Here is a 25,048-nt window from a genome sequence, read left to right as displayed (position 1 = left end):
TTCACCAGTATAGCAGTAGAGTGGTTGGTCGGGAGCTGTCGTGCAAGCGAGTTGGGCCGCGAATCGCAATCCGGCCCACTAACCCTCCCCTAACCCTAGCCGCCCCCCTTTTTCCCCCTTGGGTTGTTGCAGCCGCCCCTTCCCCTCCCCTTTTCTCTTGGACGCCCCCCTCTCCCATCTTCTTCCTCCTCAAACCTTTGCAGCCCTCACCACCCAAAACCCTAGCCGCCCCCCCCATTTCTCCCCCTCCTCCAAGGTGCAGCCCTCCCGTGTGGTTCTCCGTCGTGTGGCTGCGATCTCAATTGGAGTTTGGAGGGAGGAAGAAGGAAGGAGGAAGAGAAGAACCTAAGGTGAATTTGTGATTAACTCTTGTTGTTTTTGTGCTGCAATCAATTGGATTATGTGTTTATCTTTGCGAATCGGTAGAGGTGCTGTCCAGGAATTTTTGTGAGTGGGTGAACAGCAGTAGTTCTAGGGATTTCTGGGAATTTTCATGGGGTAATTAGTGGGAATCAGTGGGATAATCATGTAGAGCTTTGTCATACCTTTCCAACGAGTACTTATGCGCTCGATTCGGAGTTATAATTTAGGAGATATCGTTGTTTGAATCCGGGTATGTTGCTGTCCAAAAAAACAGATTTTTCAGGTGGGTGAACAGCAGTAGTATTAGCAGTTTCTGGGAATTTTTCGTGGGTAATTAGTATTAACCAGTATTATAATCATGTAGGGCTTTGTCTTATCTTTCCAATGAGTACTTATGTGCTTGATTTGGAATTATACTTTAAAAGATATCGCTGTTTGAATCCGGGTATGTTGCTGTAAAAAAAACAGATTTTTCAGGTGGGTGAACAACAGTAGTATTAGCAATTTCTGGGAATTTTTCGTGGTTAATTAGTGCTAACCAGTATGATAATCATGTATGGCTTTGTCTTATCTTTCCAATGAGTACTTATGCGCTTGAATTGAAATTATATTTTAAAAGATATCGCTGTTTGAATCCGGGTATGTCGCTGTCCAAAAGAGAAAAAAACAGATTACAGGGTTCATCTTGTGAACTGTTTTGGGCTAATTAGATGTTGGAATTTAATTATAAATTGTATACAAAACTTGTGGGGAATTCTATGTAGATGCCTCTGGAGTTTTGTTTGTTACCAATGTTGTCATAATTTTGAAGTTATGAAATTATTAAGCAGCGCCGCTGCAGTTTGGTGGGTGTGGGGAGAGATGTAACCCGCGGCGGGGTTTGAGTTTGTGCGTAGGTGCGGCGTCGTTTATGAGCCTGGTTATGTGAAATTGGTGCACTAAGTTGTGTGTCAAAAACAGGTGGTGGACTTCCGGATCGTACTTAGGGATTTGCCCAAACTTCCGGTAAAGGCAAGTAAATACAGTGGTGGTTGCTACCGTTTGGTTTGCATCCTATTCCCTGTCATTGAGTATGCATAAGTTTTAATTATGTTAATCATTGAATTCTATGATGAAGTTTATTTGTTTGGAAGTATTAATTCTCAATTGTCTAATATTGTGGATGATCATAATTTGGTAATGATATATGTGGTTGATTCCCATCTGGATGAAGTTGAAGTGTCTTTTTGAATCCTGTTATATGAAGTGTTGTAGGCATGACATGCACATCGCATCATCCATCTTGCATTTTGAAGTTATGTCGTGATCTTATGGTCCGACCGTACCGGTACATTTTTAGCATCGTACGTTGCCCGAGGAGGGGTACGATGCGGCTTCATATCCTTAGAGGTATGAAGGCAGAAGTCATCCTTGCATTTGCAGACATTTGCACTCATGAGGAATATTTGAAGTGTGACATTACTATGTTACTATTGTGGTTTCTACCTGCGAGGTGTGGTAACTAGGTGCGTTGTACGTTGTATACGTGTTGCACCTTCGTAATAAGAAGGTTGTGGAATTAAGTGGTGGTAGAACAATGTTCTTATGTGGTTAAACTGTTTGATATTATTTTACTTGCTGAGATGTGTCATCTCACTCTTGCATTACTCAATGCAGGTACTTGATACATGTTGGGAATGAGGGGAGTAGCAGCACGTCCACTTTCACTCTCACAATAACGCTGCCCAGGCGCATTCATGATTTAATTAGAAATTTATTGTCAAAGGAAGTTTGTTTATTTTTATTATATGGTCGTGCGCACTGGTTAATTCAGTTCAGGTCGTATGTTTATCTTTCCTTGCTAGCCGAGTAATAATACTTAGTATGTTTTAGTCATGATATATATGTTTATACTCTGTTGCTCCCTCTTTTATGCAATCTTGCAAAGGGGATGCTGCCAAAATTTTATATAGATGTCAGAAGTGTAGTTCAGTAGCATTCCGGGGTGTTTGTGGACCCCGGGGTGTTACAGTTGGTATCAAAGGATAGGCTTTAGATTCTACGCAATTTGAAGATAAATTTGACACACTTGCACATATAGGAAGGGTATGGGTTCGTATATCTTTCATATTAGTATTTTATTGTATAGATGACTAGAACTTCCTTACTCCAAATTCCTTTATGGTTTGATGGGGTACGTCATTAATGACGTAATGCTTGATATGATATGTTATTTCTATTTAATATTGGTTTCTTGATGTGGTTGTTATTGAAGATATTATGCAAGTGAAGCTACTACTGTACTTGTTTTATATACATATTGTCATGATGTTTTTTGATGCAATGTTTTCAAATCTCTGAGCTATTACTATCATATATTTCTATATGCTTGACTGTGGATGTTTTTTTTCCAAAAGGATTCTTGGGTTCTAGTACTTGTAGGACCGATTGTTTATTGAGCTTGTCTATAGTGGGTCTAATCCGACTTGGTGTAGTGTGAAAACACTATATAATGTAGTTTTATGGTGTTGTTGAGTTTGATTGACTGTTGGGTTACAACCCAACTTATCAATGTAATATTTCCGTGGGTGCAATGCTTTGCACCTCACTTTTTTGGCTAGTGTGGCTACTTGCTAACTTGATCTTAGTATAAAATTGGTTTGTCTCTATAGAGCAAAGGCAACATTGTAATGTCTATGAAATCTTGAGACTGGTAGAACTCAAGTGAATTTGTAAGATGACGTAGATTGATAAGTCCAACCATGTTTACCTGATAGGTTTTCTTATTATGTGCAACCTTATTTTTTAACAATAAATAGGGTGGTTTCAAGTGGATTTTATGTCGTGCATGTTTTCCTTCTATGGTTTGTTTCAATAGCCATAAAGGTTATGCATAATTTTTAGTTGTTGCAGGCTAGTCATGTGGACGATATTGACAACCCATTTTTTTTTATTTGCCAACATTGTATGGTAGTTTGATTTTTTTATGATCAGTTTCTCTATGCATGCTTGTTGAATCATTATTTGGACCGCTTTATCTTAAACGAAGTCAATGCTTAACTGGGAGTTGCTTATGTTTGTTAGTAATCTATCTCTATAATGATGTGGTTGTTGCATTAGATGGAGATTTTTATTATATGAATGATGGTTTGATAGATCATGTATGTCTACTACTTTGAATTCATCCTATGACATCACTAGGTACAAATTGTTCAAGTGCAATAATAGGAGGTATTGTTGTATGTGAGGTTAATCAAAGTAGTTGGGTTAGGTGGATTATCTTATTGAAGTCCAATTACTCCTGTTGAGCATAGTATCGTGTTATTATTTTAGTGTTGAAAGTAATATTTATGAAGCTTTTGCATGAGTCTGTGTCAAGAAGTACATTAGTTTTTTTTCTTGTTGTTATCCCTCCATTGCTTTATGAGTATTGCAAATTTTATCTCTTTTGAGAGGGGGAAAAGATGTTATATGACATGAGCACCATTTGCTTCACGTCAACAGAATAGTTTTGGAGATTTCTAGTAGTTGGATTCTAGTGTAATAACAACCATGTTTTATAGAGCTGGAGACGGGTATGTCAGGTGTTTCATACATTGTCGATACATGGATGTTTGACCTTAGTGGCATTAACAAACGAGGTTGTTTAATTCGTTGATTGTTGTGCTTAGTGTTCTAACCTATTAGGTAAAGTGTTGCTTAAAGGCTTTGGGGAGTTGCATCCCCATTTGGTAGTGGAAAATCCTAGTGTTGATCGCACCTGCCAATGCCTTGGGTTTTATTTTATATTATTATTTTTATTATGGGTAAGGTGTTGTTTGGTTTTGGGAGTCATTTTAAATTAGTTGGAGGCTGAATCAGGCTTCACTTATCTAGAATGTTTTGTAGTAGGCTTCTTCATCTTTGCATAGGATGCTCAATCACCCAGTTTGGTCTAAACATTGGAGAGTTATGGGTTTCCTATAGCAGCCTTAATTTTGTACGGAAGTATAGACATTGAAGACGTAAATTTTGGTTTTGTTGGATTATGAAAGTTTTAGTAATTTCATGATCTTTCCAAAGATTATTGGTTTGTAATTTTCATTGCATATAATTGGAGTTAGGCTACTCTGAAGTTGTTACACCGTTGTGTCTGAACTTTAGGTGTCGTTAAAACCACCAATAAATCGACCGTGTTCTGATAGTTTTAGAGCCCAAATTTGGGAATTCTCTTTAAGAAAAACTTTTAGTTTTTCTAAGTACCTTTTAATGGGTATATACTTGTAATTGCCTATTAAATAGATTGGGAGAGGTGGTTGTCCGGATATAAGTCGAATCTCTGATGTGCAGTATCTCAGGTTGAGTTTAGTTGTAGGTCATGCAGAGTTGAGGGTTATAAAGATAAATTTGGGTGCAACTTTATTGCAAAAGTCGTGGACAATTTCCAAACTTTTCCAACGCATGTTCGTTGTAGTTTTAAGTTGAGTATAGCAGGAGTTATAGGATTTTGAATTTTAGTTGTCCAATATTTCTATCCTATCAGTTCTGCAACAAAGCAGTTGCATGGTTTTATCGGTTTGGAAACCAATTCTGAGACACTCATTATAATAAAAGTTTTAGGGAATGTTATAACCTTTCCAATGAGTTTGTATTTGCAAAATTTTGTTAGATGCAGATTGGGTGAGTTATTGGATGGATATATATGCATAGTATAATTAAAAAAAAGTATTCTTCGATGGAATGATATAATGTATAGAATATGCTTGGATGGATATATGGGCAGGCGTAGTATGCTTAAATCGATTCTTGCTTCCATGATGTGAGATAAGGCTTAAAATGATTTAAAAAGTTAGCATATGGCTTCTATCTTTATGTTGGCTCTGAGTGTCTCGTAATGAAGAACCTAAAGTTATTAGTCCTTCGATGAACGCTTAATCTTAGAAGAGTATAGAACCTGAATAAATCTATTGCTTGCTGTTTGGGACTACATGACCAGTTTTGGTTATGCAGCTAGTTCAATGAATTAAACCATGTTTTCTGTAGAGGTGTTGTATATAAAAGTTGTAGCCAACTTCTTCATCTTACTTGTGTAAAATTTCATGACCATAGGTCTAGTAGTTTGGGAGTTATGATTTTCTCAAGTCTAGTCTTGGAATCTGTCCAGATTCTGTACAGATTTTGAAACTGACCTTGTTTGCCCAAGTTAAACTTTGAATCAGTTCTTATAAATTATAAAGAAGTGGAGTACTTTCCTTAAGATTTCCAACAAATATTGGGTCACCCTTTTTGGTGACCTATAAGTTAAGCTACAGCTGTTTTAAGTGGAATCTTTGAATCTGTCCAAATTTGGACAGCAAAGCCTTTCTTATGTCTTTTGACCTTGATATGCATTGAATTAACCTGATATGTTTATAAATGAAATATAGACAATTTTACTGGCTTTCAAAAAAGTCTAGGAGCGCCTAAATTGGATGACTGAGACTCCAATTATGGATTTTTTAAGTGAGTAGTTGAATTCTGTCCAAGTCTGGACAAAATTTACGTTTCGCATTGTTTGTCCTTTCTAAGTGTCAAATCTTGTGGTGATGATAATACCAAGGGTATAGTGGACTTTGTAAGCTTTCCATAAAGTCCTAGTTTACTACTGTTGGATGCATATTTTGTGAGTTTCTGAGCAAAACAATTAACTGTTGTCGCTGATCTTTCCTTGTCGTTCCGATAGAAGCGTCGGAATTCGAGGTCGAATTCTTTTTAAGGGGGGTAGAGTGTGATACCCGGTTTGCAAAGAAGAGAAGTTGAAGGTTATTCTTTTTGTTTGTTTTTTCTCTTATTCGGGTGTCGCGCTTTGGGGATTTAGAATTTGTGGAAAACATTCACCAGTATAGCAGTAGAGTGGTTGGTCGGGAGCTGTCGTGCAAGCGAGTTGGGCCGCGAATCGCAATCCGGCCCACTAACCCTCCCCTAACCCTAGCCGCCCCCCTTTTTCCCCCTTGGGTTGTTGCAGCCGCCCCTTCCCCTCCCCTTTTCTCTTGGACGCCCCCCCTCTCCCATCTTCTTCCTCCTCAAACCTTTGCAGCCCTCACCACCCAAAACCCTAGCCGCCCCCCCCCCCATTTCTCCCCCTCCTCCAAGGTGCAGCCCTCCCGTGTGGTTCTCCGTCGTGTGGCTGCGATCTCAATTGGAGTTTGGAGGGAGGAAGAAGGAAGGAGGAAGGGAAGAACCTAAGGTGAATTTGTGATTAACTCTTGTTGTTTTTGTGCTGCAATCAATTGGATTATGTGTTTATCTTTGCGAATCGGTAGAGGTGCTGTCCAGGAATTTTTGTGAGTGGGTGAACAGCAGTAGTTCTAGGGATTTCTGGGAATTTTCGTGGGGTAATTAGTGGGAATCAGTGGGATAATCATGTAGAGCTTTGTCATACCTTTCCAACGAGTACTTATGCGCTCGATTCGGAGTTATAATTTAGGAGATATCGTTGTTTGAATCCGGGTATGTTGCTGTCCAAAAAAACAGATTTTTCAGGTGGGTGAACAGCAGTAGTATTAGCAGTTTCTGGGAATTTTTCGTGGGTAATTAGTATTAACCAGTATTATAATCATGTAGGGCTTTGTCTTATCTTTCCAATGAGTACTTATGTGCTTGATTTGGAATTATACTTTAAAAGATATCGCTGTTTGAATCCGGGTATGTTGCTGTAAAAAAAACAGATTTTTCAGGTGGGTGAACAGCAGTAGTATTAGCAATTTCTGGGAATTTTTCGTGGTTAATTAGTGCTAACCAGTATGATAATCATGTATGGCTTTGTCTTATCTTTCCAATGAGTACTTATGCGCTTGAATTGAAATTATATTTTAAAAGATATCGCTGTTTGAATCCGGGTATGTCGCTGTCCAAAACAGAAAAAACAGATTACAGGGTTCATCTTGTGAACTGTTTTGGGCTAATTAGATGTTGGAATTTAATTATAAATTGTATACAAAACTTGTGGGGAATTCTATGTAGATGCCTCTGGAGTTTTGTTTGTTACCAATGTTGTCATAATTTTGAAGTTATGAAATTGTTAAGCAGCGCCGCTGCAGTTTGGTGGGTGTGGGGAGAGATGTAACCCGCGGCGGGGTTTGAGTTTGTGCGTAGGTGCGGCGTCGTTTATGAGCCTGGTTATGTGAAATTGGTGCACTAAGTTGTGTGTCAAAAACAGGTGGTGGACTTCCGGATCGTACTTAGGGATTTGCCCAAACTTCCGGTAAAGGCAAGTAAATACAGTGGTGGTTGCTACCGTTTGGTTTGCATCCTATTCCCTGTCATTGAGTATGCATAAGTTTTAATTATGTTAATCATTGAATTCTATGATGAAGTTTATTTGTTTGGAAGTATTAATTCTCAATTGTCTAATATTGTGGATGATCATAATTTGGTAATGATATATGTGGTTGATTCCCATCTGGATGAAGTTGAAGTGTCTTTTTGAATCCTGTTATATGAAGTGTTGTAGGCATGACATGCACATCGCATCATCCATCTTGCATTTTGAAGTTATGTCGTGATCTTATGGTCCGACCGTACCGGTACATTTTTAGCATCGTACGTTGCCCGAGGAGGGGTACGATGCGGCTTCATATCCTTAGAGGTATGAAGGCAGAAGTCATCCTTGCATTTGCAGACATTTGCACTCATGAGGAATATTTGAAGTGTGACATTACTATGTTACTATTGTGGTTTCTACCTGCGAGGTGTGGTAACTAGGTGCGTTGTACGTTGTATACGTGTTGCACCTTCGTAATAAGAAGGTTGTGGAATTAAGTGGTGGTAGAACAATGTTCTTATGTGGTTAAACTGTTTGATATTATTTTACTTGCTGAGATGTGTCATCTCACTCTTGCATTACTCAATGCAGGTACTTGATACATGTTGGGAATGAGGGGAGTAGCAGCACGTCCACTTTCACTCTCACAATAACGCTGCCCAGGCGCATTCATGATTTAATTAGAAATTTATTGTCAAAGGAAGTTTGTTTATTTTTATTATATGGTCGTGCGCACTGGTTAATTCAGTTCAGGTCGTATGTTTATCTTTCCTTGCTAGCCGAGTAATAATACTTAGTATGTTTTAGTCATGATATATATGTTTATACTCTGTTGCTCCCTCTTTTATGCAATCTTGCAAAGGGGATGCTGCCAACATTTTATATAGATGTCAGAAGTGTAGTTCAGTAGCATTCCGGGGTGTTTGTGGACCCCGGGGTGTTACATAAACACAACTACAAGCCGGGTTAGCGTTAGAAATATAAACGAGTCCGCGAGAGAGGGCGCAAAACAAATCCCAAGCAAATAAACAAGTGAGACACGGAGATTTGTTTTACCGAGGTTCGGTTCTTGCAAACCTACTCCCCGTTGAGGAGGCCACAAAGGCCGGGTCTCTTTCAACCCTTCCCTCTCTCAAACGATCCCTCGGACCGAGTGAGCTTCTCTTCTCAAATCAAAGCCGGGAACAAAACTTCCCCGCAAGGGCCACCACACAATTGGTGCCTCTTGCCTTGATTACAATGGAGTTTTGATCACAAGAACAAGTGAGAAAGAAAAGAAGCAATCCAAGCGCAAGAGCTCAAATGAACACGGCAAATCACTCTCACTAGTCGCTAGGGCTTTGTGTGGAATTGGAGAGGATTTGATCTCTTTGGTGTGTCTAGAATTGAATGCTAGAGCTCTTGTAGTAGTTGAGAAGTGGAAAACTTGGATGCAATGAATGGTGGGGTGGTTGGGGTATTTATAGCCCCAACCACCAAAAGTGGCCGTTGGAAAGCTGTCTGTTCGATGGCGCACCGGACAGTCCGGTGCACACCGGACAGTCCGGTGCCCCCTGCCACGTCATCACTGCCGTTGGATTCTGACCGTTGGAGCTGCTGACTTGTGGGCCCGTCTGGGTGTCCGGTGCACACCGGACAGGTACTGTTTAATGTCCGATGTGCCAGCATGGGCGATTCTGACTCCTGCGCGCGCAGAGCGCGCATTAAATGCGCGGCAGAGAGCCGTTGGCGCGGAGAAGACCGTTGCTCCGGAGGCGCACCGGACAGTCCGGTGCACACCGGACAGTCCGGTGCACACCGGACAGTCCGGTGATTTTTAGCGGACTAGCCGTTGGCGTTTCCCGAAGCTGGCGAGTTCCTGAGGCCGACCTCCCTTGGCGCACCGGACACTGTCCGGTGTACACCGGACAGTCCGGTGAATTATAGCCGAGTCGCCTCTGAGAATTCCCGAAGGTGGCGAGTTTGAGTCTGAGCCCCCTGGTGCACCGGACATGTCCGGTGGCGCACCGGACACTGTCTGGTGTACACCGGACAGTCCGGTGCTCCCAGACCAGAGGGCCTTCGGTTCCCACTTTGCTCCTTTGTTGAATCCAAAACTTGGTCTTTTTATTGGCTGAGTGTGAACCTTTTATACCTGTATAATCTATACACTTGGGCAAACTAGTTAATCCAAAGATTTGTGTTGGGCAATTCAACCACCAAAATTATATAGGAACTAGGTGTAAGCCTAATTCCCTTTCAATCTCCCCCTTTTTGGTGATTGATGCCAACACACACCAAAGCAAATATAGAAGTGCATAATTGAACTAGTTTGCATAATTTAAGTGTAAAGGTTGCTTGGAATTTAGCCAATATAACTACTTACAAGATATGCATGGAATGTTTCTTTCTTATATAACATTTTGGACCACGTTTGCACCACGAGTTTTGTTTTTGCAAATTCTTTTGTAAATCCTTTTCAAAAGTCTTTTTGCAAATAGTCAAAGGTACATGAATAAGATTTGCAAGGCATTCTCAAGATTTGAAATTTTCTCCCCCTGTTTCAAATGCTTTTCCTTTGACTAAACAAAACTCCCCCTAAATTAAATCCTCCTCTTAGTGTTCAAGAGGGTTTTGATATACCATTTTGAAATACTACTTTCTCCCCCTTTTGAACACAACAGGATCCCAATTGATAAATACTTCTTGGAAAACACTAAGTTTTGAAATTGGTGGTGGTGCGGTCCTTTTGCTTGTGGTGCGATCCTTTTGCTTTGGGCGCATACTTTCTCCCCCTTTGGCATGAATCGCCAAAAACGGAATCATTAGAGCCCATCGAAGTCCTATCTTCCCCTTTGGTCATAAGTAAATGAGTTAAGATTATACCAAAGACGAAGTCCGGTCCTTTTTCTTTTGGGCTTTTTACTTTCTCCCCCAAAGACAAGGTCCTTTCTTGGAGCGATGGCGAAGGATGAGTTACGGAGTGGAAGCCTTTGTCTTCGCCGAAGACTCCAATTTCCTTTCAACATACCTATGACTTGGTTTGAAATATACTTGAAAACACATTTAGTCATAGCATATAAAAGAGATATGATCAAAGGTATTCAAATGAGCTATGTGTGCAAGCTAGCCAAAGAAATTTCTAGAATCAAGAATATTGAGCTCATGCCTAAGTCTGGTAAAAGATTGTTCATCAAGAGGCTTGGTAAAGATATCGGCTAATTGATCTTTAGTGTTAATGTAAGAAATTTCGATATCTCCCTTTTGTTGGTGATCCCTAAGAAAATGATACCGAATGGCTATGTGCTTAGTGCGGCTATGCTCGACGGGATTGTCGGCCATTTTGATTGCACTCTCATTATCACATAGCAAAGGGACTTTGGTTAATTTGTAACCATAGTCCCGCAGGGTTTGCCTCATCCAAAGCAATTGCGCGCAACAATGACCTGCGACAATGTACTCGGCTTCGGCGGTGGAAAGAGCGACCGAATTTTGCTTCTTTGAAGCCCAAGACACCAAGGATCTTCCCAAGAACTGGCAAGTCCCCGATGTGCTCTTTCTATTAATTTTGCACCCCGCCCAATCGGCATCCGAATAACCAATCAAATCAAATGTGGATCCCCGAGGGTACCAAAGCCCAAACTTAGGAGTATAAGCCAAATATCTCAAGATTCGTTTTACGGCCGTAAGGTGGGATTCTTTAGGGTCGGATTGGAATCTTGCACACATGCATACGGAAAGCATAATGTCCGGTCGAGATGCACATAAATAAAGCAATGAACCAATCATCGACCGGTATACCTTTTGATCTACGGACTTACCTCCCGTGTCGAGGTCGAGATGCCCATTAGTTCCCATGGGTGTCTTGATGGGTTTGGCATCCTTCATCCCAAACTTAGCAAGAATGTCTTGAGTGTACTTCGTTTGGCTAATGATGGTTCCTTCTTGGAGTTGCTTCACTTGAAATCCTAAGAAATACTTCAACTCCCCCATCATAGACATCTCGAATTTCTGTGTCATGATCTTACTAAATTCTTCACATGTAGACTCGTTAGTAGACCCAAATATAATATCATCGACATAGATTTGGCATACAAACAAGTCATTTTCAAGAGTTTTAGTAAAGAGTGTAGGATCGGCCTTTCCGACTTTGAAGCCATTTGCAATAAGGAAATCTCTAAGACATTCATACCATGCTCTTGGGGCTTGCTTGAGCCCATAAAGTGCCTTAGAGAGCCTATAAACATGGTTAGGATACTCACTGTCTTCAAAGCCGGGAGGTTGCTCAACATAGACTTCTTCCTTGATTGGTCCGTTGAGGAAGGCACTTTTCACGTCCATTTGATAAAGCTTAAAGCCATGGTAAGTAGCATAGGCCAATAATATGCGAATTGACTCAAGCCTAGCTACGGGTGCATAGGTTTCACCGAAATCCAAACCTTCGACTTGGGAGTATCCCTTGGCCACAAGTCGTGCTTTGTTCCTTGTCACCACACCATGCTCATCTTGCTTGTTGCGGAAGACCCATTTGGTTCCTACAACATTTTGGTTAGGACGTGGAACTAAATGCCATACCTCGTTCCTCGTGAAATTGTTGAGCTCCTCTTGCATCGCCACTACCCAATCCGAATCTTGAAGTGCTTCCTCTATCCTGTGTGGCTCAATAGAGGAAACAAAAGAGTAATGTTCACAAAAATGTGCAACACGAGATCGAGTGGTTACCCCCTTATGAATGTCGCCGAGGATGGTGTCGACGGGGTGATCTCGTTGGATTGCTTGGTGGACTCTTGGGTGTGGCGGCCTTTGCTCTTCATCCTCCTTGTCTTGATCATTTGCATCTCCCCCTTGATCATTGCCGTCATCTTGAGGTGGCTCATTTGCTTGATCTTTTACTTCATCAACTTGAGCTTCATCCTCATTTTGAGTTGGTGGAGATGCTTGCGTGGAGGAGGACGGTTGATCTTGTGCACTTGGAGGCTCTTCGGATTCCTTAGGACACACATCCCCAATGGACATGTTCCTTAGTGCAATGCATGGAGCCTCTTCATTACCTATCTCATCAAGATCAACTTGCTCTACTTGAGAGCCGTTAGTTTCATCAAACACAACGTCACATGAGACTTCAACTAGTCCAGTGGACTTGTTAAAGACCCTATATGCCCTTGTGTTTGAGTCATAACCAAGTAAAAAACCTTCTACAGTTTTAGGAGCAAATTTAGATTTTCTACCTCTTTTAACAAGAATAAAGCATTTGCTACCAAAAACTCTAAAGTATGAAATGTTGGGCTTTTTACCGGTTAGGAGTTCATATGATGTCTTCTTGAGGATTCGGTGAAGATATAACCGGTTGATGGCGTAGCAGGCGGTGTTGACTGCTTCGGCCCAAAACCGGTCCGGTGTCTTGTACTCATCAAGCATGGTTCTTGCCATGTCCAATAGAGTTCGATTCTTTCTCTCCACTACACCATTTTGTTGTGGCGTGTAGGGAGAGGAGAACTCATGCTTGATGCCCTCCTCCTCAAGGAAGCCTTCAATTTGTGAGTTCTTGAACTCCGTCCCGTTGTCGCTTCTTATTTTCTTGATCCTTAAGCCGAACTCATTTTGAGCCCGTCTCAAGAATCCCTTTAAGGTCTCTTGGGTTTGAGATTTTTCCTGTAAAAAGAATACCCAAGTGAAGCGAGAATAATCATCCACTATTACAAGACAATACTTACTCCCGCCGATGCTTATGTAAGCAATCGGGCCGAAAAGATCCATGTGGAGTAGCTCAAGCGGCCTGTCGGTCGTCATGATGTTCTTGTGTGGATGATGGACTCCAACTTGCTTCCCCGCCTGACATGCGCTACAAATCCTGTCTTTCTCAAAATGAACATTTGTTAATCCTAAAATGTGCTCTCCCTTTAGAAGCTTATGAAGATTCTTCATCCCAACATGGGCTAGTCGGCGGTGCCAGAGCCAACCCATGTTAGTCTTAGCAATTAAGCATGTGTCAAGCTCAGCTCTATCAAAATCTACTAAGTATAGCTGACCCTCTAACACACCCTTAAATGCTATTGAATCATCACTTCTTCTAAAGACAGTGACACCTACATCAGTAAAAAGACAGTTGTAGCCCATTTGACATAATTGGGAAACAGAAAGCAAGTTGTAATCTAAAGAATCTACAAGAAAAACATTTGAAATAGAATGGTCAGGAGATATAGCAATTTTACCCAATCCTTTGACCAAACCTTGATTTCCATCCCCGAATGTGATAGCTCGTTGGGGATCTTGGTTTTTCTCATATGAGGAGAACATTCTTTTCTCCCCAGTCATATGGTTTGTGCACCCGCTGTCGAGTATCCAACTTGAGCCCCCGGATGCATAAACCTACAAAACAAATTTAGTTCTTGACTTTAGGTACCCAAACTGTTTTGGGTCCTTTGGCATTAGAAACAAGAACTTTGGGTACCCAAACACAAGTCTTGGAACCCTTGTGTTTGCCCCCAACAAACTTGGCAACTACTTTGCCGGATTTGTTAGTCAAAACATAGGATGCATCAAAAGTTTTAAATGAAATAGCATGATCATTTGATGCATTAGGAGTTTTCTTTCTAGGCAACTTAGCACGGGTTGGTTGCCTAGAACTAGATGTCTCACCCTTATACATAAAAGCATGGTTAGGGCCAGAGTGAGACTTCCTAGAATGAGTTCTCCTAATTTTGCTCTCAGGATAACCGGCAGGGTACAAAATGTAACCCTCGTTATCCTGAGGCATGGGAGCCTTGCCCTTAACAAAGTTAGACAAGTTCTTAGGAGGGGTATTAAGTTTGACATTGTCTCCCCTTTGGAAGCCAATGCCATCCTTAATGCCGGGGCGTCTCCCATTATAAAGCATGCTACGAGCAAATTTAAATTTCTCATTCTCTAAGTTGTGCTCGGCAATTTTAGCATCTAGTTTTGCTATATGATCATTTTGTTGTTTAATTAAAGCCATATGATCATGAATAGCATCAATATCAACATTTTTACATCTAGTACAAATAGATACATGCTCAACAATAGATGTAGATGGTTTGCAAGAATTAAGTTCAACAATCTTAGCATGAAGAATATCATTTTTATCTCTAAGATTGGAAATGGTAGCATTGCAAACATCTAGTTCTTTAGCCTTAGCAATTAAATTCTCATTTTCTATTCTAAGACTAGCAAGAGAAATGTTTAATTCTTCAATCCTAGCAAGCAAATCATTATTATCTCTAGGATTGGGAATTGAAACATTACAAACATGAGAATCAACCTTAGCATTTAAAATAGCATTTTCATTCCTAAGGTTGTCAATCATCTCACGGCAAGTGCTTAGCTCACTAGATAATTTTTCACATTTTTCTACTTCTAGAGCATAAGCCTTTTTAACCTTAACATGTTTCTTGTTTTCTTTAATTAGACAATCCTCTTGGGAGTCCAAAAGGTCATCTTTTTCATGAATAGCACTAATCAATTCATTTAATTTTTCCTTTTGAGCTATGTTAAGGTTGGCAAAAAGAGAACGCAAATTATCTTCCTCATCACTAGCATTATCATCACTAGAAGATTCATATTTAGTGGAGGAGTTGGATTTAACCTTCTTCCGTTTTCCGTCCTTTGCCATGAGGCACTTGTGGCCGACGTTGGGGAAGAGGAGTCCCTTGGTGACGGCGATGTTGGCGGCGTCCTCGTCGTCGGAGGAGTCGCTTGAGCTCTCGTCGGAGTCCCACTCGCGACAAACATGGGCATCGCCGCCCTTCTTCTTGTAGTACCTCTTCTTCTCCTTTCTTCTCCCCTTCTTGTCGTCGCCTCGGTCACTATCACTAGATATAGGACATTTAGCAATAAAATGACCGGGCTTACCACACTTGTAGCAAACCTTCTTGGAGCGGGACTTGTAATCCTTCCCCCTCCTTTGCTTGAGGATTTGGCGGAAGCTCTTGATGACGAGCGCCATTTCCTCATTGTCGAGCTTGGAGGCGTCTATGGGTTGTCGACTTGGTGTAGACTCCTCCTTCTTCTCCTCCGTTGCCTTGAATGCAACGGGTTGAGCTTCGGATGTGGTGGCATCATCAAGCTCGTTGATCTTCCTCGAGCCTTCGATCATGCACTCAAAACTTACAAAATTCCCGATAACTTCCTCGGGGGTCATTTTAGTATATCTAGGATTACCACGAATTAATTGAACTTGAGTAGGGTTAAGGAAAATAAGTGATCTTAGAATAACCTTAACCACCTCGTGGTCATCCCACTTTACGCTCCCGAGGTTGCGCGCTTGGTTCACCAAGGTCTTGAGCCGATTGTACATGTGTTGTGGCTCCTCCCCTTTGCGAAGCCGGAACCGACCGAGCTCCCCCTCAATCGTTTCCCGCTTGGTGATCTTGGTGAGCTCATCACCTTCATGCGCGGTCTTGAGTAAATCCCAAATCTCCTTTGCGTTCTTCAACCCTTGAACTTTGTTATACTCCTCTCTACTTAAAGAGGCTAGGAGTATTGTTGTTGCTTGAGAGTTGAAGTGCTCGATTTGGGCCACCTCATCCTCATCATAGTTCTCATCCCCTACGGATGGTACCTGCGCGCCAAACTCAACAACATCCCATATGCTTTTGTGGAGCGAGGTTAGATGAAATCGCATTAAATCGCTCCACCTAGCGTAATCTTCACCATCAAAAGTTGGTGGTTTGCCTAATGGGACGGAAAGTAAAGGTGTATGTTTGGAAATGCGAGGGTAGCGTAGGGGGATCTTACTATACTTCTTGCGCTCTTGGCGCTTAGAAGTGACGGAGGGCGCATCGGAGTCGGAGGTCGATGTTGATGAAGTGTCGGTCTCGTAGTAGACCACCTTCCTCATCCTTTTGTGCTTGTCCCCTTTCCGATGCGGTTTGTGAGAAGAAGATTTTTCCTTCTTCTCTTTGTGGTGAGAAGAGGAAGACTTTTTCTCCTTCCGTTTGGAGGAGTCCTTCTTCTTCTCCTTCCTCTTGGTGCGGGACTCTTCCGATGAAGTGCTCCCGTGGCTTGTAGTGGGCTTTTCGCCGGTCTCCATCTCCTTCTTGGCGTGATCTCCCGACATCACTTCGAGCGGTTAGGCTCTAATGAAGCACCGGGCTCTGATACCAATTGATAGTCGCCTAGAGGGGGGGGGGGTGAATAGGGCGAAACTGAAATTTACAAATATAAACACAACTACAAGCCGGGTTAGCGTTAGAAATATAAACGAGTCCGCGAGAGAGGGCGCAAAACAAATCCCAAGCAAATAAACAAGTGAGACACGGAGATTTGTTTTACCGAGGTTCGGTTCTTGCAAACCTACTCCCCGTTGAGGAGGCCACAAAGGCCGGGTCTCTTTCAACCCTTCCCTCTCTCAAACGATCCCTCGGACCGAGTGAGCTTCTCTTCTCAAATCAAAGCCGGGAACAAAACTTCCCCGCAAGGGCCACCACACAATTGGTGCCTCTTGCCTTGATTACAATGGAGTTTTGATCACAAGAACAAGTGAGAAAGAAAAGAAGCAATCCAAGCGCAAGAGCTCAAATGAACACGGCAAATCACTCTCACTAGTCGCTAGGGCTTTGTGTGGAATTGGAGAGGATTTGATCTCTTTGGTGTGTCTAGAATTGAATGCTAGAGCTCTTGTAGTAGTTGAGAAGTGGAAAACTTGGATGCAATGAATGGTGGGGTGGTTGGGGTATTTATAGCCCCAACCACCAAAAGTGGCCGTTGGAAAGCTGTCTGTTCGATGGCGCACCGGACAGTCCGGTGCACACCGGACAGTCCGGTGCCCCCTGCCACGTCATCACTGCCGTTGGATTCTGACCGTTGGAGCTTCTGACTTGTGGGCCCGCCTGGGTGTCCGGTGCACACCGGACAGGTACTGTTTAATGTCCGGTGTGCCAGCATGGGCGATTCTGACTCCTGCGCGCGCAGAGCGCGCATTAAATGCGCGGCAGAGAGCCGTTGGCGCGGAGAAGACCGTTGCTCCGGAGGCGCACCGGACAGTCCGGTGCACACCGGACAGTCCGGTGATTTTTAGCGGACTAGCCGTTGGCGTTTCCCGAAGCTGGCGAGTTCCTGAGGCCGACCTCCCTTGGCGCACCGGACACTGTCCGGTGTACACCGGACAGTCCGGTGAATTATAGCCGAGTCGCCTCTGAGAATTCCCGAAGGTGGCGAGTTTGAGTCTGAGTCCCCCTGGTGCACCGGACATGTCCGGTGGCGCACCGGACACTGTCCGGTGTACACCGGACAGTCCGGTGCTCCCAGACCAGAGGGCCTTCGGTTCCCACTTTGCTCCTTTGTTGAATCCAAAACTTGGTCTTTTTATTGGCTGAGTGTGAACCTTTTATACCTGTATAATCTATACACTTGGGCAAACTAGTTAATCCAAAGATTTGTGTTGGGCAATTCAACCACCAAAATTATATAGGAACTAGGTGTAAGCCTAATTCCCTTTCAGCAGCGCTGACCACCTGAGTGGTTGCGGCTACGTAAATCAGGAGGGCTTCTCCCACAGCGGGGGGCACCAAAATGGGTGCATTAGTAAGGAGTGCCTTTAAGTTTCCGAGGGCTTCTTCGGCCTCGGGAGTCCAAGTGAAGCGCTCGACCTTCCTTAAGAGGCGGTACAAGGGCAATCCTTTCTCGCCAAGGCGCGAGATGAAGCGGCTCAGAGCCGCAAGGCATCCCATGACCCTTTGTACTCCTTTTAAATCTTTGATGGGTCCCATGTTGGTGATGGCTGCGATTTTCTCCGGGTTGGCTTCGATGCCTCGTTCGGAGACGATGAACCCTAGGAGCATGCCTTGGGGAACTCCGAAGACACACTTCTCGGGATTGAGTTTTACGCCCTTCGCTTTTAGGCACCTGAATGTTATCTCAAGGTCAGAGAGGAGGTCGGAGGCTTTCCTTGTTTTGACAACGATGTCATCGACGTAAGCCTCGACCGTTCTGCCGATGTGCTCTCCGAACACATGGTTCATGCACCTTTGGTATGTTGCACCTGCATTCCTCAAGCTAAATGGCATAGTAGTATAACAATACATGCCAAAAGGTGTGATAAAAGAAGTCGCGAGCTGGTCGGATTCTTTCATCTTGATTTGGTGATAGCCTGAATAGGCATCGAGGAAAGACAGGATTTCGCACCCAGCGGTAGAGTCCACAATTTGATCGATGCGAGGCAGAGGGTAGGGAACCTTTGGACATGCTTTATTTAACCCAGTGTAGTCTACACACATCCTCCATTTCCCACCTTTTTTCCTTACAAGTATAGGGTTAGCTAACCATTCGGGATGGAATACTTCTTTGATGAACCCTGCGGCCATTAGCTTGTGGACCTCCTCGCCTATGGCTCTGTGCTTTTCTTCATCAAAATGGCGCAGGTGCTGTTTCACGGGTCGGGCACCGGCTCGGATGTCCAGTGAGTGCTCGGCGACATCCCTCGGTATGCCTGGCATGTCCAAGGGACTCCACGCAAAAATTTCGGCGTTTGCGCGGAGAAAGTCGACGAGCACTGCTTCCTATTTGGGGTCGAGCTCGGAGCCGATCCTGACTTTCTTGCTGGCGTTGTTGCTGGGGTCGAGAGAGACAGATTTAACCGCCTCGGCTGGTTGGAAGTTGCCGGCGTGCCGCTTCACGTCGGGCGCCTCTTTGGAGAGGCAATCTAGGTCGGCGATGAGGGCTTCGGACTCGGCGATGGCCTCGGCGTACTCCACACATTCCACGTCGCACTCGTAAGCATGGCGGCATGTGGATCCAATGGTGATGGTTCCCTTAGGGCCTGGCATCTTAAGCTTGAGGTACGTGTAGTTGGGGACGACCATGAACTTGGCGTAGCACGGTCTTCCCAACACCGCGTGATAGGTCCCTCGGAACCCGACTACCTCGAAAGTGAGGGTTTCCTTTTGGAAGTTGGAGGGAGTTCCAAAGCAGACGGGCAAATCAAGTTGCCCAAGGGGCAGGACACGCTTGCTAGGGACAATCCCGTGAAAGGGTGCTGCATCGGCCCGGATCGTGGACCGATCAACCCCCAAGAGCTCTAGGGTCTCGGCGTAGATGATGTTGAGGCTGCTGCCTCTGTCCATGAGGACCTTGGAGAGCCTAGCGTTGCCGATGACAGGGTCGACGACAAGCGGGTACCTTCCTGGGCTCGGTACGCAGTCGGGGTGGTCGCCTTGGTCGAAGGTAATGGGTTTGTCGGACCAGTCTAAGTAGACTGGCGTTGCTACCTTCACCGAGCAGACCTCCTGGCGTTCTTGCTTGCGGTGTCGAGCCGAGGCATTTGCCACTTGCCCACCGTAGATCATGAAGCAGTTGTGGACCTCCGAGAATTCTTCTTCCTTGTCGCCCCCCTTCTTGTTGTTGCCTTGGTCCTTTCCACCTTCTGCCGAGGGCCCTGCCTTATTGAAGTAACGCCGGAGCATGTCGCACTCTTCGAGGGTGTGCTTGACGGGACCCCTGTGATAGGGGCATGACTCCTTGAGCATCTTGTCGAACACGTTGGCCCCTCCGGGAGGCTTCTGAGAATTCCTGTGCTCGACAGCAACGACGAGATCCGCGTCAACGGCGTTGCGTTTTGCTTGCGCCTTCTTCCTGGTCTTCTTCTTCGTGCCACGCTGGACGGATGCCTCGGAGACATCTTCCTTCTGCCTTCCCTGAGGTTGCTTGTCCTTCCGGAAGATGGCTTCAACCGCCTCCTGACCAGAGGCAAACATGGTGGCTATGTCCATCAATTCGCTCGCCTTGGTGGGTGTCTTGCGTCCCAGTTTGCTTACCAGGTCCCAGCAAGTGGTGCCAGCGAGGAATGCTCCGATGACGTCCGAGTCAGTGATGTTAGGCAACTCGGTGCACTGCTTTGAAAACTGCCGGATGTACTCTCGCAGGGATTCCCCTGGCTGCTGGCGGCAGCTCCGGAGATCCCACGAGTTCCCAGGGCGCACATATGTACCTTGGAAATTTCCAGCGAAGGCCTTGACTAGGTCGTCCCAGTCGAAGATCTGCGCAGGAGGCAGATGCTCCAGCCAGGCCCGGGCAGCGTCGGAGAGGAAAAGGGGGAGGTTGCGGATGATGAGGTTGTCGTCGTCCGTCCCTCCCAACTGGCATGCCAACCGGTAATCCGTGAGCCACAACTCCTGCCTCGTCTCCCCCGAGTACTTGGTAATGGTAGTCGGGGCTCAGAACCGGGCCGGGAACGACGCCCGTCGTATGGCCCGGCTGAAGACCCGCGGACCTGGTGGTTCGGGCGAGGGGCTCCAATCCTCCTCATTGTCGTAGCGTCCTCCGCGTCTGGGGTGGTAGCCTCGATGCACCCTTTCCTCGAGGCGGGCTCGACGGTCGCGGTGGTGTTGCTCGTCGCCGAGGCGATCCTGGGCTGCAGGTGTCCCGTCTCTTGTGTGCTCGGTGTGGACCGAGGCCTCGCGCATGTGTCGGGAGGACGCTGCGTGATGCTCCGAGGGGCATCCTCGCCTTCGAGAGGCAGAGCTCTTGGCTCATCGGGCTGCAGCATTTTCCATGAGGTCCTTGAGTTCGCCCTGGATACGTCGCCCCTCGGTGGTGGATGGCTCCGACATTGTTCGAAGTAACATCGCCGCTGCAGCTAGGTTCTGGCCGGCCCCGTTGAAGGCCGGGGGCAGCCTTGCCCTGGCATCGTCAATAATACGACGTTGGACGTCCTGGGCCCGATGACGCGCTCCTCCGGCGAGTGCTCGGCCTGCCCACTCTTGCTCGAGGTTTTGTCGGAGTTGCACATGTCGCCCCGTTTCTTCGTCGAGCTTGGCCTGCATCTCGCGGAGTTGCTCGAGCTGTGTGCCCTGACCCCCCGCAGGGACCCGGGCCACAGCTAGCTCCTGCGGGATCTCAACGCGAGACGCAGGCACAGGGGCGTCGTCGTTTCCTGGCATGCCGAGGTGGTTGTCTTCGTCGTGATCACCCTGATCGATGTGGAAACACTCGCGAGTTGGGTCGTAACCCTCGTCGTCAAGGCTGTGGCCATCGTCAGAGTAGCCGGAGAGGCAGTGGTCACATGCGGATATGAAGTCTCGCATGGCACTGGGATCACGGAGTCCAGAGAAATCCCAACTGAAGTCGGGGTCGTCCTCTTCCTCAGAACCCGCGGGTCCGGAGGTTGAGACGGCCGTCAGTAGGTCCCAAGTTGACCACATATGGTACCCCGGAAGGTCAGGATATGCCCTTGCGAAAGTGCTCGCCGAAGTGGGGTCGCTTGGTGGATCGAAGCTGAATCTAAAGGGAACAGGATGGAAAACTGATGGTACCTCCTGGTTGATGGATGGTGGTGAAGTTGCATCGGAGATGGAACATGTCGTTATCTCAGGTGCGAGACTAATGCCCGACAAGTCCCTCGCAAGGGTGCTGGCATCATCAGTCCGCCTGGGGTTGGCATGTTGCTGGGAAGCGACACCTGTCGTTGTCCCAGGTGCGAGGATAACACTCGACGTGCCCCCCGCAAGGGTGCCGGCGTCGTCGACTCGCTCTGGGCCGACAGCCGACGAGGTGCTGCCTCTTGCCTGGCCATGGTTGCTCCATCTCCTCCTCCTCCGGCGAGGAGGGTGGCGGGGCAAACCCGGGTGTTCCTCTTCCGCCACGGTGAGATGTTGTCGTCAAGTTTGCCCCCGCTGGGTGAGCCGACGACCGTCGTTGTTGTCGTGCTGCGGGGGGAGGAGTACCATGTCGTAGCTGCCGTCGGGGGACATGAACTCGAGACTCCCAAAGCGGAGCACCGGCCTGGGATGAAGAGGCTGCTAAAGATTGTCCATCTGGATCTCAAGGGGAAAGTATTGCCAACACGCAGCTGGACCCATACCTGGCGCGCCAACTGTCGGTGTTTTGGACCCGCGAGGACCCTCAACCGACTAGTGAATTTGACGCTGCGTGTCCCTGCCCAGATGGATTGATGCAAGATGAGACACAAGAGAGAGGATGAGGCTTATATTATCGTACACTGGGGTGCTCGTAGTAGGGGTTACAAGCTTCGCGAGAGAGGGTTTGGCCTTGAAGTGAGCCGTCTGAGTTAGCCCCCTTCTCCCCTTTTGGGAAGGCCCTGGGCATCCCCTTTTATAGATACAAGGAGATGATCCAGTTGTACATATGGGGGTGTAGCTTCGTGCTAACGTGGCCGGCGGAGAAGTGCTTAACCCCTTGTAGAAGCGTAGCTAGCGGTGCGGCCCCAGGTCCTGCTGACGTTTCTTTGCCTTCCTAGAGAGCTGAGAACAATCGACGTCATGGACGCATGCAGGGAATCATCATTACCTGTTACCGGAGTAATTTAGATGTGCCACCGGTCTTGTTCCTTCGTAGCCTGAGGTGGCTAGCTAGGGGTAGGGTAATGATGTATCCCCTGTAGCGTAGTCGGTCCGAGGCCGAGGTCGAGCGAGGCGTTGACTCCTCCTGAGGCCGAGGCTGAGGTCGGGCGAGGCGGAGACCTTCTCCCGAGGCCGAGGTAGAGGCCGAGGCTGAGGTCGGGCGAGGTTGTGACTCTTCCCGAGGCCAAAGCTGGGGTCGGGCGAGGCGGAGACCTTCTCCTAAGGCAGAGGTTGAGGCCAAGGCCTGGGTCGGGCGTAGTGATGACTCCTCCCGAGGCCAAGGCTGGGGTCGGGCGAGGCGGAGCTCCCTGTTGCTGTGGCGGAACCGCCCGAATTATTCCAACTTAAGTGCCTAAGCCCTGCCTTAGAGGCTAGACCACACTTAAATGGGAATAACCCGTCGATCCCTCGGATCTAGTCCGACACGGCCACTGATAGGATCAAGTACCACAATCTCACTCGACGGTGAGTCACAGAGCAAATACAATAAAGCATAAAACCATGCATGTAATAGTATTAAATTATTACATCACCATCGGAGTTTTGCAAAAGTAGTCCTCATTGTTCGAAGTGCAGCGGAAATAAACTAACGGTAAATAAACAGAGAGATGGGGAAGCCTGTCCCATCACTCCTCCTGCTCCTCCTCAACCGAGGTAGGGTCCCACTCGACAGTCCAACCCGGTGGCAAGATGGATGGCCAAGTCACTCCAGCAACCATGTCCTCTAGAGAACCTATAAAATTATGCCACAAGCAAGGCTGAGTATACTAATACTCAGCTAGACTTACCCGGTGTGAGGAGTCTACTCCTCTACCTCTAGACATGCAGTTGTTTGGCTGTGGGGTTTGGTTGCCAAAAGCACTAGCTGAGTTTCTAAGTCAAGTTTTAACTTTGTCAATTTAAGTGTGACTTTCTTAAGGCTAAAAGTGCACTATCTACTCATACATAGTAGCAAGCATTAATAGCAATCAACATCTTATATCAACTCATCATATTTCCACTTGTTACTCAATGCAGTACAATGAATCAAGCAGTCTCATTAGCTGCGAGAAGCAGACGATTCGAATCGAGTTTTTATCCTTGCAAGGTAAACCTAAACACACGACGTGGCGAGGCACTCCATCCCCACACACATCAACTGTCCCCATCGATTCCCTGGCAACAGAAAGGGGCTCACCGCCTTGGCGTACAATGCCTCACTGACCCCGACTGCCGTCGTGCAGTGACCGCACTTGTACCCACCATAACCGGAATGGGAGACCACGTCTCAGGTCGCGTGAGGAAGGCAATCTGCGGGCAGGTTCACTCAGGTACTAGGCTTACCGATTTACCATATTTCTCGGCATGTGCTTAGTACGTTCAAACGCTTGACACAGGTATCCGCACGTTAATCCTTATTCCAATTTTCCCATCTCGTAGACAACCAATCCCCATGGATTGTTGTCCACAGACCAGCATCATTATGATATGAAAGTGGGTACAACCAACTCCTGACCTCGCGCGAGTGCTAGAAAAATCACTCGACCTCTACCGAGATCCCTAATTAGCAAAGCAGCTACTCGACCTAGCATACTAGTATCCATCTCAACAAGGATTCCTGAGTTCATGCAACTAGGGTTTCAATCAACTCCTACACTTAAGTGCACAGTACAAGCCTATAAACATTAAGTGCAGTAAAGTAGCATATATAAACGGTTATGCATAAAAATGGGGCTTGCCTTCCAAGGCTGTGGCAGGCAGGTCCTCTGGTGCAGGCTCTGGTGCTGGATCTGGGGCTACCTCCTGAGCAGCTCCTTGCTCCGACACGAGGACGTACTCTCCGTCAGCAAGGTTACAGTCTATCAAAATGCAATGAACATGTATGTCATGATTATGCAGGATTTAATAACATTATGCTAATAGAAGAAAAACTAAGTTAATGAGTAGCTTAGGGTTTCCGGGTCATATGTGACTTTTAATGGTTGATGCTTATCACTTCTAGGTTTAGGTTTTGCTAGGGATAGGCATAGGGAATTTGCATTTCCTTTATATATTTCAGTGGACAATTTACAAAGGGTTTTAGGATGACACTAATTTCCATTATTCATTTTCCTTTCTTTAATTTCTATTTATGAAATCTAGTGGCGGTTTG

This window comes from Zea mays, chromosome 7 (genome assembly GCF_902167145.1).
Source record: "Zea mays cultivar B73 chromosome 7, Zm-B73-REFERENCE-NAM-5.0, whole genome shotgun sequence".
Lineage (NCBI taxonomy): Eukaryota > Viridiplantae > Streptophyta > Magnoliopsida > Poales > Poaceae > Zea > Zea mays.
The sequence above is the reverse complement of the archived record's forward strand: the minus strand, read 5'-3'. Positions refer to the sequence as shown.